Genomic DNA, 16,479 nt, shown 5'->3' with positions numbered 1-16,479 from the left:
AAGTGCCTCTTTGTGCTTCATCTTAATCTTTCAAATGGGCCTGCTAGCAGTATGCAAGTTATAAGGCTATTATGAGCATTGAATAAGCTCATATATGTCAAACACTTAGAACAGGGCCTGGCATGTAAATACCATGAGAGTGTTCATTGTTATTTCTCTATTTGGTCTGTGTCCTGTAACTGCGTCCTTTTTCATTCACACTGAATATGTCTGCACATTTCCCAGGTTATAACATTGGTATAGTATTTGTAAAAATTTTTTAAAATATTATTTCTTAGCTGGGCACGGTGGCTCACACCTGTAATCCCAGCACTTTGGGAGGCCGAGGTGGGTGGATCATGAGGTCAGGAGTTCGTGACCAGCCTGACCAACATAGTGAAACCCCGTCTCTACTAAAAACGCAAAAAAATTAGCTGGGCGTGGTGGCGGGTGCCTGCAATCCCAGCTACTCAGGAGGCTGAGTCAGGGGAATTGCTTGAACCAGGGAGGTGGAGGTTGCAGTGAGCTGAGATCGTGCCACTGCACTCCAGCCTGGGCAACAGAGTGAGTCTGTCTCAAAAAAAAAAAAAAAAAAAGAAAGAAAGAAAAAAGAAAAAAAATTATTCCTTAAGATGAAAAACTTTAATATTTGCTTTCTACAGTGTATGTATAAGCTGGTGTACAACAGAGAAGATGCAAGCTCCCTTTCCACTGCACGTCTGCTCAAAAAATGACTAGTCCATTTTTGTGAGCAGAAAGTTCAAAGCCAAAGTTTGGTTGATTCAAATAATTCCTCTTTGCTAATATACACTGAGAAATGGTGAGCCGTTCTTTTATCTTTTCCTTATTTGTCTTTAGCTATGTTCATCGACCTAAACTTGACAGTTTGTGTTATGCTCATGGACTAGAAATTGAAATTGCAGAAAATAAGGAAGAAGGAATTGAAAGAAGAGACTAGAAAGGGGGCATTTTACAAATTGTGAAAGATGAATATCAGCACCTTGTTTTAAAACGAGAAATGGATCTCCAGAGAGGAAGGACCGATCATCCTTTAAAGTAAAAGGTCTATAAACTGTCATGCATCAGATTTACCTGAAGGAGTCTATCCTCAGGCTTCTGACAAGTTCAGAGTTGCATTTTAAACAAACTCCCAGGTGATGCTGTGATATAGTTTGGCTGTGTCCCCACCCAAATCTCATCTTGAATGGTAATCCCCATTATCCCCACGTGTCATGAGGGACCTGGCGGGAGGTAATTGAATCATGGGGCGGCTTTCCCTCACGCCGTTCTCGTGATAGTGAGTGAGTTCTCACGAGATCTGATGGTTTTATAAGCGTCTGGCATTTCTCCTGCCCGCATTCATTCTCTCTCTTGCTGCCCTGCCTTCCACTGTGATTGTAAGTTTCCTGAGGCCTCCCCAGCCATGCAGAACTGTGAGTCAATTAAACCTTTCTTCTTTATAAATTACTCAGTCTTGGGCATTTCTTCATAGCAGCTTGAGAATGGGCTAATACGTGCTGCTATAGTCCAGGGACCATACTTTGAGAAATACTGCCATAGACTTTTCTTCCTGTCCCTTCATAACACTTTATTCTTTCCTTTTTGTTCATTAAAAATAGTAGTATCTCCCTTAGTAATAGGGAGATATTACTGCTCTAAAATAATTTCATTCTTCATTGGCGTTAATGCCATTTATTGTACTTTCTATTATCTTTATTTGTAAAGTTGTCCTCATTCACATACAATGAGTTCTTCTCTTCCTCGTGAGCCCTCATGACCAGCTCCACCTGCCTGAGTCTGCTAGCACCAGCTCCACCTGCCTGAGTCAGCACACCTGAACCCCGGCCTCTTACTTGCAAATCCTGCCCAAATGACCAATACATACTGAAATAGAGACTTTCTACCAGGTTAGAGTATGGAAAAGAAGGGTCTTGAGGTTGAGCTAAAGCAAGAGAATTACCACCAAGAGTTTTCCGGGAGTGCGCTCAGCCAGAAGGGAGAGAGCAAAACAACAGGGTCAGAAGCTCAAATGCTGGGTGACAGACATGGTGATGTATGGAGCTGAATGTTAGCACGAGGACCATAATAGATACCTATTGCTTTTGCCTTCCTATCCCCCAATGTCTCTCTCTCTCTTTTTTTTTTTTTTTTTTGGTGGAGCATCTGACTTTACGTTTAAGGAACTTTTTTTCTTTTATATTTTGTAGGTCTAATTTGAGGCCCTACTTTCCCAGCCCCAGGTATGGGCTCTAGGCTTTTCAATGAGAGTAGCTCATGCTCTGGTTGGGGTGACTTGTGGCTGACTGGACATGTGGCCCCAGGGGGCTATTCTGAGTCCTTTGAAGCCTGAGATGGAGGGAAAAGAAGGCCACTCTTCTTTGGAAAGTTCAGAAGCTAAAATTATGTCCATTAGGGCTGCTGGGGACTACACAGTCTTCCATTTGGAGAAACCATTCCTGAAGATGAAGTCAAGACTAAAGAAATCAGGATAAGGAGAGAGATGGAGAGGGAGAAGAAGAGGGAGTTCAGTTATTTGAATCCCTGAATCTAGCTATGCCGGAAGCCAAACTACTGTTGGAGTTCTCAGTTATGTGAGCCAATTAAGACTCTTTTTTGCTAAAACCGCATAAATTGGGTTTCTGTCATTTGCAATAGAAAAAAAGTCCAGAAGGTCATTAAAAATGTTGCTTTGGTCTATGGGATATCCATATCATGTCACCTTGGTTTTTCCTTTGAAACCTCCCTCATTTCCCTACTCTCAAGTGTATGGATAGTGACACTTGGCTTGGCCAATCTGTGATTTCCATCTTCTAGGCCGCAGCAATTGGTTCAGGGATGAGCACAAGGTGTAATCCAGGTCTGGGAGACTCATTTCTGGATTTTTTTTTTAATGAAGTGTTGGAAACGTAAAGCTAATTTTTTTTCCTGAAATTGCAGTGCTAGAGGACATCAGCCTGGGGCTGTTGGGGTGATTATATAGGATGGGCTTGTGTGAAAGCAAAGCCCACAGAGAACATTTGGATGTAGGGAGATCAAGGCTGATGACATCAAGATTCAGAACAGCTGAGGTTAAGAGGTTCAAGAAGCTTAAAAACACATTAAAGAGAATTGTTAATCAGCTGCAGAGTGCACATGTTTAGAATCACAGTAAATCATGGTCAACTTAAGCAGATTTTCCTAATTGGCTTTGTGTTCCGAAAGATTTTAGTTGCAGTTTTAGCCAAAGTTTTTTCTGTCTTTTGCTCCATTATATATAAGGATAAAAATGATTCTTACTGAAAATTATGATAGAATCAGAATTTCAGTACTGAAAGGGACCTTAGAGTTTATCTAGCCTTGCGGTTTCCAAGTTATGGGCCGTATCATTTTTACAAGTGGTCCCTAAATTCATATGTGTCACAAACATCATTCTGCAGATAAAAAAATGCTTATATCTGGGACACATATGTGGATTATCATTTTTCAAATGAATGCAGGTGGTGCTATGATTATGTTAGAATTCATTTAATGTTTGGACAGAAAGCCCAGTACCATTTATCAATCAGTAAAGCCATTTTTTTCAATCAGTAGAAATGTTTACTACCAACCTTTTAGTAGGGGGAAGAATCTGAAAACTGTTGATGTTAACATATTTCACCTAACTGAAAGGATTTTAAAACATATCCCTGGCCCAAAATGTTGATTTGTAATAAGTGAAGAATCTAAGAGGTTACATGACCTGTCTGAACATTTGTAGTGGTTCTGTGCTACTTTTGTCGTGGTGCAAGGCTGTGGAAAGGTGGCTACCTAGGGGACATGGTACCTACGTGGTACATGGAGAAGAGGTGAAGAGTCTTGTGTCATTATATCTCTGCCACCTGTAATCCTCACCACCATCCCTGGCTCCTGGGTATCTTCCTGTCCTGCCCATCCTTTTGTGCCCCTTCCCCTGGCTTGCTGCACTCTTGTCACATGACTTCCTTCCAGTGTTTTGGAAAGGCTCTGCTTTTCTCATCCCCGGTATTTGGCACACGTGATTGCCTGTCTAGAATGCTCTCAGCCCCATTCCTTTGCTTGAGTTAATGCCTCCTCTGTCCTCACCTCTCAGCTCAAGAGTCACTTCCTCAGAGGAGGGCCACCACGATTACACTCATCCCAGCCCCTGTCCAAGGCAAGTCCTTTTGTTGTGTGTCTTCTGCAGACAGCATTGCTTTCCTTGGGCATACTTCCCTTGGTGTGGAACTCTGCTTTTTTTTTTTTTTTAATCCAAAATGTGTTTATTGAGTTTCCCACTCATCTTGATTCAGAGTGCTTTTAGTGCTGCTTCCTCCTGAAGGAACATCCTTCTGTAAGCCTTGCTTTTCCTCCTGTAGGGTGTCAGAGGACAGTGGAGCAGTCATCACACAAAACTACCGTTTGTGCATGGCTAAAGACCGTGGTGATTTTATAGCATCCTGGGCATTTCACATCCATGAAGTAGGAATTGGGGGCTCTGCACCAGGCATTTCTTCTTGTGTTTCCTCTTCTCCCCTTCTGGGGAGGGATGAAGGAGATCCTTTGCGAGAGGCATGTTCTCGTGTGGGTAGGTCGTCACCGCTGGAAAGTGGAACTCTGCTTTTGTGCTGGCATTTGACGAGGTCTGATTTCCCCACCTGAGAAAGTGGAGTCCTAACAGCCGAGACAGTGTTGATTTTTGTGCATAATTGTCTTCACCGGTGCTTGGCATGTAATAAAATGTGTTGCACAGATGAAGCAGAGGCTTCTAAGGTGCTTAAATTCCTGCTCTCTCTGCTCCTCTACCTCTGTTATGCCAAATTTCACATTCTCATGCTTCATTTTTACCTTTTCTGTCCCTGTAACTAGTCTTGGAACTCTTCAAGGGCAGAAACTGTATTGTATTTATCTTTATATCTATGTATCTATTTTTATCTAAAATGTGAAGAGAAGGCCCACCTGCAAGCTTGTGACATAACCAGAAAACTATGTCCTATATACAGCCCTCCTAAAAATAGCCCAGCACGTGCTCTGGTATAATCTGACTCAGATGCTTTATGTAGTAGAATTTCAGGAATATGCCTGTCTTTATACACTCATTAAAACCCCTGAATTAAGTTAGCCTTTGAAGTGTATTTCAGCAACTGCTATGATAAGATGAATGTATTATCCCGGATTTAACGAGAAGCAGAAGCTCCATGAACTGTGAGCATTCCGTTGCTTCACAAACACCCCTTCTCTACTTAACCTGAAGTAAAAGCTAAAGGGTTGAAGGATGTGTGGGCTGGGAAGACCACCCAAGAATAATGTCGTATTTACTGTAATGTATAAGCACAAACTTTTAGGGTTATACACCATGGGTTTGAACCTTAGCTTTGCTACTAACTACCTGTGTGGCCTTAGCAGGACTCTCTTTCTCTAAGCTTTATTTTCTTTGCAGCTCAGTAGAGAGAATAACAGTACCTGCTTTATAAGGCTGCAGGGAGCATCGTGGAAAGCAAGCATGTGAAGTACTCTGCACAGGCCCGACTTGAGGGCTCAGGGCCATAACCACTGCTTCCCCTCCCTCAGTAGGAGGCAGGTGGGTGGGTGGGAGGCAGGTAGATGGGTGGGTGGAGCTCGAGTAGCAGGAACATCCTGGATGAGACAGTGCTGCCTCTTCTTTCTCTGTAGCCAGAGTGGTAAATGGGAGAGGAGTAAAAAGGTCCCGGGGAATAGAGAACAAACTTATCCAAGCCATGATCAACCATTTGTTCTTTGGGGCAAGGAGTGGGGTTGGGGGTTGGGGTATGAGTGACTTGAAGATAAAGGTGGGACATCTAACTGACATTGGTTATAACGGTAAGTTTGTTTCAGTAAGAATAAAATATCAGGCTGGGCATGGTGGCTTATGCCTGTAATCTCAGCACTTTGGGAGGCTGAAGTGGGAGGATCGTTTGAGCCCAGGAGTTTGAGATCAGCCTGGACAACAAGACGAAAACCTAGCTCTGCAAAAAATACAAAAATTATCCGGCCATGGTGGTGTGTGCCTGTAGTCCCAGCTACCTGGGAGGCTGATACTGAGGGTGTGAGGATCACCTGAGCCCAGGAAGTCGAGGCTACAGTGAGCTGAGACCATACCACTGCACTCCAGCTTGGGCGACAGAGGGAAACCCTTTTTTTAAAAAGAAGTAAAAAAGAATAAAATATCAAAAGACCTTGAGGAAGGAAGACAAAACAGATACACTTAAAATACAGCTCAATGGCAGATCCTGGGATAAAACATTGTCTTAGAGCTTCCTGGCAGCTGTGGACTCTGACGTATTTTCATTGTAGATTTTAAGTTTTTGTTTTTCTTTGCATAATGCCTAATTTACATGCTGATTTCTCCTGAAACCTGATGTTGAATTGTTGCTTTTTTTAAATGGAAAGGATTTAGATTAGATCATGGAGTGAAAGAATACTGTAGTTTATAAAGTGCAACACAAATGTAAAGAATAATCGTTAAAGCATTCTAACTCCAATGAACTATCTTCTCCTTAGTTCCTTCTAATCCACTCTCCAGACTTGACCAGAGGGTTATTCCTAAAACACAATCTGGTAACATGTTTCCTTTGCTTATAGTCTCTGTCCTCCTTACTTACCGCAGTAATTGTCATTTTCTTTATATTAAGTTTTTGTTAAATGGTCTAAAATCACACTGTATTAAAAGCAGCAATCTTTACTCTTTCCTTCCCCAGTCCTGTTCCTCAGAGCAGAGTTTATAAAACTACCTCAGTGTTCAAGTGCTCATAACACTCAAGTGCATTGGTAGGGTTTCTAGGACTTAAAAAATTATTTAAAAAATGTAACTATCATAACCACTTACAGTAAGTTGGGAAATTACCAAAAAAAACTGTGCCTTTGCTTATATTGCCTTAATGGTACCATAGTTTAACCATTATCATATTGTTGGCTGGACCCCAAATTATATAATTGCCTTAATTTGGGGCCACTTAAATTATTTCCAATTCTTATTGCTATAATCTATGGAAAACATCTTTTTTGAAATTATTTTGTTTATATTAAAATATAAACATATATTTCAAAATTGTTTCCTTAGGGTTGATAGTCCAAATGGCAAAATCTGGGCCAAATAATACAAATACTTTTATGGGTCATGAAACTCATAAACTATCTTCAAAAATGATTTGCCACTATCTGGTGCATCCAGAAATACATTCAAGTACTCTTTTCACCTCATCCTTGCTATTCCTTTTTTGATTTTGACTAATGTCTCATTGTTTTGAAATCTAGACCTTTACAAAATTCTCTAAGTATTATTCTTGGTGGGAAACATTAAGACATAAAATATAAAACTCTACTTGTAAACTTGAATTTCTTTTCTTTTTTGAGGTGGGGACTCACTCTGTCACCCAGGCTGGAGTGCAGTGGCACCATCTTGGCTCACTGCAACCTCCACCTCCTAGGCTCAAGCGATCTTCCTATTTCAGCCTCCCAAATAGCTGGGACCACAAGCATGTACCACCATGCCCAGGTAATTTTTTTTTGTTTTGTGTTTTTTGTAGAGATAGAGTTTCACTATTTTGCCTGGGCTGAAACTACGATTTCTTTTAAGGTTTAAAATACTGAAACTTTATTGTTTTCAAACTCTTAATTATGAAATTACCAGATATGATGCTTTCTAGCATTATTTTCTCATACATTTAGAATTTCTACCTTGTTTTATTTCCTGCAGCTTGTTGCTGTAGGAAAAGGCATGGTGAATCACATGCCATTTTGTGTTGGCCAAGAATATAACTCCATCTCTAGTTGTCTGGCACATCTTGACAAAATATATGGTGCAGTTTAGAAGTGTTTCAAAGGCTTCTTGCTCCAAAATTTGGGGAAAAAACTATCCATTGCTTGCATATGTGAGCATAAAATGATTCACTTGGTATTAATGCCTTTAGGTTCTTTGATTGACTAGGGTATATGAGAGAACTAAGAGAAAGGAACACTCATTAAAGGCAGATAAAGACTTGATACTTTTTCTTTATTCACTGGGTAAGATTTATAGTATGGTAATCAGAAATTCCAAACTGGCTCTCAGGCATTGTATCTACATGATGCCAACTTTTGTAAGTGAACTGAAAATTTTGTTCTCAAACCATTGCTTCATACTATTTTTCACCAGGGCAAATAAGCAGATTGATCTCAGGAACCAGAGGTTGCATGGATGGCTGGTCCAATTGATCCGCCTGTCCTAATGGATCATTGTGTAACAGGGTGGAAAAACAGGAAACTTGATTTAGGCACCATTTTGATCAGAGACTGAAGTCAAATGATGTGAGTACTCAGGTCATTATGATTCCTTTAGTTAACTCCATCCTGTAGAGTAGGGAGCTCTGCTGATGTCACCTCAGTCATGCTTATGACAATAGAATTATTTTCAGGGGGTCAGTATTTGGTAGTTTTGAGAGAAGGTTCAGTTTTACTAGAGGAATGTTATAAATGCAATAGTTTTATTATAATTTCCATGTAACTTTTGAAGAGGAAGAACATACATGGTTTTCTCAAGAGTGAAAAACAATTGTCAGCAAACAATTTGTTGTGAAAAAATGCCCTTTAACTTTTATAGATGTTTGTGTCTGTCCAATCCTGGCTTCTTCTCAGTTTCTCAGAACCCTCATCCATCCCACCCACCCCATCCCAGAATTTGTATGACCCCTGGCAAAACACAAAAGTCCTCTCCCCACTAATGAGAGGTTTGGGAAACATATTCTCTTGTGTGTTATTTCCCAAATAGTTGTTTCATACCATTCTTCAGAGGCAAATAAATGATCTGTGCTAAGGAATCAGTTTCATGGGTGTTTAGAAAAATGGATCCATCTGCCTTAATGGATAATTGTGTGACAGAGTTAAACAACAACAATAACAAACACACTTAGCCTTCAAGCTTTGGGGCTGCAGTGCCTGGAGATCAGCCAGATCTTTCCTGTTCAGTGACAATAAATATGTGGTAGTGTCCTGAACCAATGCTCATCTTGGGAGGAATTCAAGATTGGGGGTAGGGTGTGGAGGTACAGAGAGGGAACCTACTGTTTGGTGCCTTTCTGCTAAAATCGTAGTCCTAGCCTTTCAGCTATTTTCTTCCTTAGCCCCTCTTTAACATTCCCTCAAGCCCCCACTCCCTGCACATGCAGAATGAGTGTGCTTCCTCCAACCACCAATCTCTCTATCCCCTGAATCCCCTACGCAGAGGAAGAGCCCAGCCCTGTGCCCTGCCTTGTTGCCTTATCCATAATAGTCAAGTCTCTTGGAGCTGGGCATCTTTTCACACTACCTTAGATTTGTATTCATCTAACTTTTGCACTTAGAGATTTATTATGCCCTGGGACTATTTCCTCAGCTCAGAAGCCTGGAGGTGGGTCGCAGAGCTTTGCTGTTCTTCCTCATGAGGGCTGCACCTCTGCCAAAATATTTTTCTTCCTGCTGCTGCTTTTTCACAAGGTTGTTCTCTTGTCCCTTTCCCCATGCTGGGCAATCCGTCCTGTGCTGTGGTTGGGTCAGCCTGCTTTTTGGAAGGTATTTTTTACATTTGCTTCAGTTGTTTGGATTCTAAGGCAGGGTACACCCTCTCTGTGGTCTACATGTGAAAAAGCACATTTACAAAACAAAGCCAATATAAATGGATTATGCTGTTGACTTAATAAGAACAAAATTTTCTAGCAACAGGGAATAGAAATGTAAATTTAGTTTTTGGTGATTCATTACTTAATAGGAAATATTCCAATTCAACATTTGTAAATAAAGTAAAAGTACAATTTACTTATTCATCTGTTTAGTCAGCATATATTATTTGAGCATCTATTATGAGTCAGCTTTCACACTAAGTAATGAAGACACAAAGAAGAATGAAACAGTTCCCAACCACATTGGGAAATCTGACAGTCTAAGGGAAGAGACACATACCAAAAGAGGTCATTTGAAAACAATGTGATATTCTAGTAACAGGATATACACAGAGGATTAAGGGAATATGAATAAATGAACAATTGAATGAGTGAATGACGTTTTCTATTTCCTTTAATGTAATAGAAAACAAGTAGTTCAATGGCTACTTACTGGATATAGAGGGTTGAAAATAAATCTGCACTTAAAAAACACTCCTCCTATAAAGGCGTGGGTTTGCATTCTTTCTCCTGAAGCTGGGCAGGTGTTTTCACTATATTTCCCAACAGTGTGTGATGAAAGTGATGCTGTGTGAATTCCAAAGTGAAGACAAAATGTGATGCTAATACTGCCTTGCTGGAGCTCCAAGCACCATGCTGTGAGGAAGCCCAAGGTAGCCTATGTAATGACACTACATGGAGAAGCCCTGAGCATACATGAATAAAAGAGCTGCCCAGCATCTCCCATCTGCTCCAACCCACCTACTGTTCCAGCCACTATCTGACAGCAAACACACGAGAGACCCTAAGCCAGAGCCTTTTTTAATAATTTTATTTGTTTCATTTTATTTTTTGAGATGGAGTCTTGTTCTATTGCCCAGGTTGGAGTGCAGTGGTGCCATCTTGGCTTACTGCAACCTCTACTCCTGGGTTCAACTGATTCTCCTGCCTCAGCCTCCTGAGTAGCTGGGACTATAGGCACGCATCACCATGCCTGGCTGATTTTTTTTTTTTTTAATTTTTAGTAGACACGGTTTCACTGTTTTGTCCAGGCTGTTCTTGAACTCCTGACCTTAAGTAATCTGCCTGCCTTGGCCTCCCAAAGTGCTGGGATTAGTGAGCCACTGAACCCCACCCTCGTACAATCTTTCTCAGACTCCTGACCCACAGAAACAACAAGAGAATAAAATGTTTGTTCTTGTTTCAAGATCTTAAGTATTGGATAGATTTGATATATATCAGAAAAATGGAACAGACTGTTACTTTGTAGTGGGGTGCTGCTAGAACAAAAGATGAAAACAATTTGGGGTTGGGCATCAGGGAGATATGCTGGAAGAGCCTTGAAGATATTGTCAGCAGAAGCCTGTTGGGCCCTGAAGAATCTGTTGTAAAGGTTTAAAAGAATGTGAGGAAAACTTTATTGAAAACCAGAAGAAAGGAGGCCTTTGTTAGGTGGTGGTAGAAAGTGTAGCCAAATTGTCACCTGTAGTAGTATGGAAAAGAGAAAACATACCCAATGAACTAATGGATCTGTCTGAGAAAATTTGCAAGCAGAATGTTGAAAAGGCCAACTGGTTTCTTTTAGACATCATGCTAAGACACAAATAGACAGATAAGCCAAAAATGCAACTGTTCAGTTTTTAATAAAAACATAGAGGAAATAGTAAGATGTCAAGACTGTTTTTGAAAATAAATGTTTCTTATTTTACCAGAAAACAAAAACTCTCAAGTACTAGTTTCAGGGCAGAGATCAAATCCAGGGTGGTCTTGTACAATCCTTTGTTAAGACCTCAAAGATGTTAGGTGGGGCCTCATATCCTTTCAAACAGACAAAAATGTTCTAAGAATCTGAAGGGTGTGCATCACAGACCCTTTGTGTTAACAGGATTTTAAAAATTTTTTGTTTTTGCTTTTCTTAAGACTGTTTTGTTTAGGGTTTTTTTGATACAGGTTTTTGCTGTCTCTCCCAGGCTAGAGTGCAGTGGCTCGCTGTTGGCTCAAGGGATGTAACCTCCACATCCCATGCTCAAGGGATCCTCCCACCTCAGCCTCCCAAGTAGCTGGGACCATATGTGTAAGCTACAAAGCCTAGCTAATTTTTGTATTTTGGTAGAGATAGGGTGAGTGTCAAACTCCTGGGCTACAGCCGTCCTCCCACCTTGGCCTCCCTAAGTGCTGGGATTTATAGGCATAAGCCACTGTGCCAGGACTTTTAAGACACTTAAGGGAATTTTTCGAAGGCAACCTCACAGGGAGTGAAGGCTTACTTTAAAGAGTTTTGTCTAACTTTCATTTAATGGAGTAGATTACAAATTAATATACAAAAATTTCACAAAAAATTTTAAAGGAATTGTGTCAGCTTGAACTGAAAAGGACAGACGGAGCAAAATGAAAAGAAGCCTTTGTTTTCCAGAATGAATGTGGGCAGGAAGGATCCTGAAATATCTACTTAGCTGCATTTCCAATGCTAGGTCATACATGGCAATACAACTTCTGCCTTGTTTGCTGGAACACTTGCAATGGAGCACTGTTTTGGCAGGTAAGCCGTCTGACTGCCCTGGGGCACCATGCTGTGAAGAAGTCCAGTTGGTCTACCTAGAGAGATCATATAAAGAAGCACTGCGACAGCATGCTGAGAGACGGGGAGAGAGAGAGGAGGAGGGAGAAATATATCAATCCCTGGCTAACCCCTAGCTTCTCCAGACCTCCATTTTTTTTTTTTTCCTGCTCTGGCCACCATCTGACTGGGTGAGAAGTCTCAAGCCAGACCTACCCAACAGAGCCCTTCTCAAATTCCTGACTCACAAGAACTGTGAATCATAGTGAAGTAATAATTGTTTTAAGCCATTAAATTTTGGGGTGGTTTGTTATATAGTCCTAAAAAACCAGAACACTGGCCATGTAAATTTGAACAGTATATAACTTTTTATGCTTCCAAATGGGAAAATAAATATTCATTTATTTACTCTTTGATTTATGTCAGATACCTTGCAAGCAACTTAATGAATGAATGGATGAATGAACATCTCCATTTTGAGGTGAGAACATTCAAAGGTGGGCCATACAGGATTTATGTAACTCATCTAAGAATTCAAGGCAAGTAAATGTCACTAGTGGACTTGAATCATCCCAAAGCCATTAAAGTTCCATTCATTCAAACATTATTTTATTGTGTGTTAACTATGTGCCAGGCACTGTGCTAGGCAATGGGGGTATGGTGTTAAACAAGACATTCATTGTTTCTGCCCTAACAGTGCTAATATTCTCGTGGAAACTGACAATAAACAAGAAGTAATTATACATTTTGACCAACATGGAGAAGTAAGAGTGCCATGATGAATTATAGGAGAGGATACTCCTTTAAAGAAGGTATTTAGGAACATTCTCTCCAAGGAGGAGACATCTGAGCTAGAACTTGAAGGTTGAGAATTAGTCAGCTATGAGAAGAGGACACACAGCATTTTTTGTGAGAGGATTAGATGACGTGTGTGTGTTTTTTGCACAGTAGTAAAGCATGTCACTTTACAGAGCCTCAGATGAGTGGGACTGGCAGTGAAAAAGCTTTGGGTACCCTGAGAGTGAGGGCCTTCTTGAATTTTGCCACTTTAGCCCCTTTCTTGTCTCATCCTAGTCCTGACCCTGAACATAGACTTAGAAATTTTAGATTTGTTGCATTATTGCCTATCACATTTAAGACCCATCTAATAAAAGAATCACCATAGACACAGGCGTACACAGATACGCATACATAGGAAAAAGCCAAAGGATTGATCAAAGTTAAGTGTTTAAAAATATTCATGTAACTGATGGGAATTTTATGATAAGCAGCAAGGGAATTGGCACTTACATTTCAGCACAGGGCTTGCTGAGATACAAGTCTGGGGTTACTCAGTGCGGTAAGCAGGCTCATTGAGCTCATAATGTTTTAGTACCTGTTGGGGGATGAACTAATCAGCTCCAAATGGGCAACAGGCAGTGAAATTGTGTTTGTGTGAGAGTGTGTGTGTGTGTGTGTGTGTGTGTGAGAGAGAGAGAGAGAGAAGTGGGGGTCAGGGGGTGGGGTGTGGGGAGGCAATGTTCAGCCAATGAATGCTGTTCCAGCAGGGTTCATTTGGGAAAGTTTAATATTCACAAAGTCTTCTTCTATAACATAAATATTTGTTTTGGTCAAATTCTTAGAAACTCTTTCTGAGATTCAAAGAATATGTACTATTGCACTTGGATTCAGAATGTATCATGGCCAAATTGAACCAAGAATTCCCTTTCATTAGTAAAATCATGTTGCCCTTGCAGGTTCTAAATCATTCCTGGGACAACGCAGACATGCCTGGGGAGATGGGGCCGAGCAGCAGACCTGAAACCAATTCTGGGCTTTGGAAAAAGGAGATACTGTGTCTGCTCACTTCATGTGTTATCTTCCAAGGATTCTTTTGGTATAAGCAGTTTTGCTTATCCTACCGTTGTTCATTTTGCTCTCACTTTCTTTGAGGGATTATTTTTCCAGAGGAAAATGTGGTTCGAGGTCATTTCTAATTCCCTACATTTATTACTGTTGGGTTATTGATGTCTTTCTACTCTGATTATTCATGCCCGTCTTAAAGTTTTCTCTTTAAGAATTTTATAACTTTTCTTCTTTTCCCACACTTCTTATTACTGGCATCACTGCAGCCTAATCGGGCCCTGGGCTCAGGAGAGGAAAAAAGCATGGAATTTACTCATCTGAAAAGTTGGTTTAACACAAGTTTATTTTCATTTATTATTTTTGTGTAGAGACAGGATCTTGCCATGTTGCCTGGGCTGGTCTCAAATTCCTGGCCTCAAGCCATCCTCCCTCCTTGGGCCTCCCAAAATGCTGGGAGCCACCACGCCTGGCTTAACACAAGTTTATTGAGTAACTACTTGAGTTGGGCATTGTCTCCTGGGTGCTAGGGATCTAGAGTTTAGTGAGTCCCTGGAAGAACTCACAATCTAGTATAATTACCTATTTGCATAACCATGTACAGTAAATAGGTAATTACGACACTAGTTTACAAACATCAAAGAAAGTAGACAGTATGTGCTGGAAATGGGCTGCTCAGAACTGGAATGATGTAGAGCATTCTTCTACAGGACACTTCAGAGTTTTAGTCCAGATGAGATTTATTAGCTCATTAGCTTGTTAGGTTTTTAATCATTCATTCATCAAACATTTATCAAGCCCCTATCATGTGCTAGAAATATGCTAGGTGTAGGTAGCAGCAATACAAAACGAAAAAGAAGGATCCCTTCCCTTAGGTCACGATAGACATGAAAACACATGGCTGCAATGTTTTCAAATGCTATAATAGAAGTCTCTGCATGGAATGGTTGGATTACAAGGGGAGAACAAGCTCCTTCATGGGGAGGCTTCAGGAAAAATGTCAGAAGTAATGTTAGAAGAGAATTCTAAGACAAGTGAATGTTTACTGGGCTTTTATTAAAAAGAGTACATGGCAGAAAGAATATTCCAGACTGAGGATGCACAGAGGCCAGGAGGCTTGAAACTACCTAGCACATTTTAGGGGAACTGCAAGACATCCAGCCTGGTTGGAGCTTCACATGCTTAGGGTGGGGCCCAGGGGGAGAGAACCTGTAGAGGCAGTAGGCACAGTGTTCCTGGAGGACCACACACTGGCAGAAGGCTGAGACACAATGCAGGGTATTCAGGGAACCACAGTGATGTGGCCTGTCTGAGGCACAGGAAAGAGAAGGAACTAGAGAGGCAGGGAAAGACCAAAACAGGAAGGGCTTTGAATGGTAGTCTAAAGCAAATTGAGTTTTTTGTCAGTGATGGGAAGCCACAGGGGGATATTAAGACACAACTGTTTTTAATTTTTAATTTCTAAATTAAGACAGTAAAATTTGCTTTCATTGGTGTACAGTCCTACCAGTTTTGACAAATGCGTAAGTCATATTGCAACCCCTTTAGACAAATATAGAGTAGTTCCACCATCCCAAAAGAGTCCCCCAGGCTCTCCCTTTGAAGTCAGCTCTCCTCTGTCCCGGGCAACCAGTGATCTGTTTTCTGTTCCTGTGGCATTGCCTTTTCTAAAATGTCATAGGAACACAATAACACATATAGCTTTTTGATTCTGACTTCTTTCACTTAGCATAATATATTTAAGATTTATCCATTTAGTAAGTATACCAGTAGTCTGTTCTGTTTTATTACTGAGTGGTATTCCATGGCATTGATATACCACAGGCTTTTAATCCATTCAACAATCAAAGGACATTTGGTTTACTTTCACTTTTTGGTAATTTCACTTTTTGGTAATAGAAAGCTGCTATGAACATTCAGGTACAGGCTTTTTATGAATGTAACTTTTTCATTCCCCTTGGGTAAATGTCTAGGAGTACAATTACTGGGTCACTGGAGAGTGTATGTTTAACTTTGTAAGAATCTGCCAAACTGTTTTCCAAAGGTACTTGTACCCTTTTCCAATCCTATTAGCAACATATGAGAGTTCCAGTTACTCTGTATCCTTGTCAGCACTTGATATTGTCAGTTAAAAAAAATGGAGCCATTTTCATAGATATGAAATGATAATCTCACTGTGGTTTTACTTTTTTTTTTTTTTTGGCCAAATGACTAGTGATATTGAAAACATTTCGTGTGTGTGTGTGTGTGTGTGTGTGTGTGTGTTTTGCCATCCATATATCTTTGCTGGTGAACTGTGTGTTGAAATCTATTGCCCAGTTTTATTTTTCCTTATTGTTGAGTTTTGAGAGTTCTTTATATATTCAGCATACAAATCCCTTATATGTATTTTACAAATATTTTCTTCCAGTCTGTGGTTTATCTTTTTATTCTCTCAACAGTGTCTTGTAGAAGCTTTTCATGTTGATAAGTCCAGTTTATACTTTTTTCTTTTGT

General features: G+C 40.5%; 1 long non-coding RNA gene and 1 pseudogene across 2 annotated transcripts in view; one reads left to right on the top strand and one right to left on the bottom strand.

Moving 5' to 3' along the window:
- The window catches only part of LOC130540665 (uncharacterized), a 40,373-nt gene extending 27,587 nt beyond the window's left edge, over window positions 1–12,786 (top strand). Inside the window, exons 4-5 of one of the 2 annotated variants that reach the window (XR_008954654.1) lie at window positions 7,327–7,468; window positions 11,998–12,786. This is a non-coding gene — a long non-coding RNA (uncharacterized LOC130540665). Of the gene's footprint in view, window positions 1–7,326; window positions 7,469–8,107; window positions 8,222–11,997 lie in introns of those variants that run through there. The other variant, XR_008954655.1, reaches the window with a different exon arrangement.
- On the bottom strand, window positions 3,460–4,734 carry LOC117975452 (small ribosomal subunit protein eS27-like; annotated as a pseudogene).
- Window positions 12,787–16,479: the final 3,693 nt, after the last annotated feature.

This window comes from Pan paniscus, chromosome 10, assembly GCF_029289425.2.
Source record: "Pan paniscus chromosome 10, NHGRI_mPanPan1-v2.0_pri, whole genome shotgun sequence".
NCBI classification, from domain to species: domain Eukaryota; kingdom Metazoa; phylum Chordata; class Mammalia; order Primates; family Hominidae; genus Pan; species Pan paniscus.
This window is presented reverse-complemented; position numbering and strand designations above follow the sequence as displayed.